The sequence below is a fragment of the Seriola lalandi genome, unplaced genomic scaffold (assembly GCF_002814215.2).
Source record: "Seriola lalandi dorsalis isolate HSWRI2012SDOR001 ecotype SW California unplaced genomic scaffold, Sedor1 jcf7180001979895, whole genome shotgun sequence".
In the NCBI taxonomy this organism is placed as follows: Eukaryota; Metazoa; Chordata; class Actinopteri; order Carangiformes; family Carangidae; genus Seriola; species Seriola lalandi.
The window spans coordinates 1-1,138 of NW_019450561.1; the positions used below are offsets into that span (position 1 = coordinate 1).

A 1,138-nucleotide genomic window follows, 5' to 3' on the forward strand; every position below is an offset into this window, starting at 1 on the left:
GACAGAGTGGATCCAGGAGTACCTCCATCTGCACCTCTGCCTCCTCTTCTTCACTGGACACTTCCACTTCATATTCCTCTGAGCCTTCTTTCACAGTGCTGCTATCCCTCAGATTAGTTTTTTCTTGGATGTCTGCGTCTGTTCTCAGAAGACTCATGTGAAACAGGCAAGCAGATCCTCAGCCGCTTGGTCGGGTGGATGTGTCTGATCATCGCTCGCTTCTTGGAGCACACGCTGCAAACCACAAAGCCACATTTTCTGCAGTGGTGTCGACGCTGGGTCATGGTGAATTTATCAGAGCAGCGCCTGCAGACTGCTGAGGCCTGGCTAGGGATCCAGGTGATGGGGAAGGTTGACTTAGATCTATGGCCGCCGTTCTGCAGCAGTTTGGACTGGCATTCCTCTATGTGCTCTATCCAAGCTTGCTTCTCCTCGTAGGAGGCAGCTGCCACGTGGAAGGACTTGTGTGGTGTGTGGATCAACCACTGGTTCCTCACTCTCACATCATCCTCCAGGTCCTCCAGCTGGATGTCCTCTAAAATGATGAAACAACTGTGAGTTCAAATGAAGAAACATCACTACAGAACCTGGGAGGGTCACAAAGCCTGATTTGGAAAAACTACAGACAGTCTGTGTCTCAGATTGTCTTTTTATTGGTGTTGGAGTTGTACCAGACTTTATCAAGTCATCTGAACAATTTAGCTGCAAACTAAAGCACAGCTGTGATCAGAGCATCCTGACCTGCTCACAGTGTGAACCTGCTGCTCACCTAGATGGATGATCTGCTGGTTCTTGTGCCAGAAGCCTCGCAGGATGATGCTGCCGTACACAAGCACGTCGTTAAAGAGGAAGAAGACTTTTTGCTTTGGCCCCCGGCGGCACTGCTTCATCAACCTGCCCTCTCCAATCAGAACCCGGCCCGGCTGGGACAGGGGCTTCCCCAGTCGTCCGAATGAGTGCTCAACAGCATGGATCCGCTCCCAGTTTTCCTGAGCAAACATTAGCTGGTCTACCATGGCGCCAGTAGGTTCCTGTTTTCAGTGCTGTTGTCTGAGTGTAAGTGTAAGATGTTGTCATGTGCTGAGCTCGTCTCTCTATTGAAATGAGCAGCCAAGCAGAGTTTTAATCTTAAACCCTT

General features: G+C 50.3%; 1 pseudogene; it reads right to left on the reverse strand.

The window, feature by feature from the left end:
* Window positions 1-9: 9 nt before the first annotated feature.
* On the reverse strand, window positions 10-1,105 carry LOC111658562 (pleckstrin homology domain-containing family F member 2-like; annotated as a pseudogene).
* Between the last annotated feature and the right edge of the window lie 33 nt (window positions 1,106-1,138).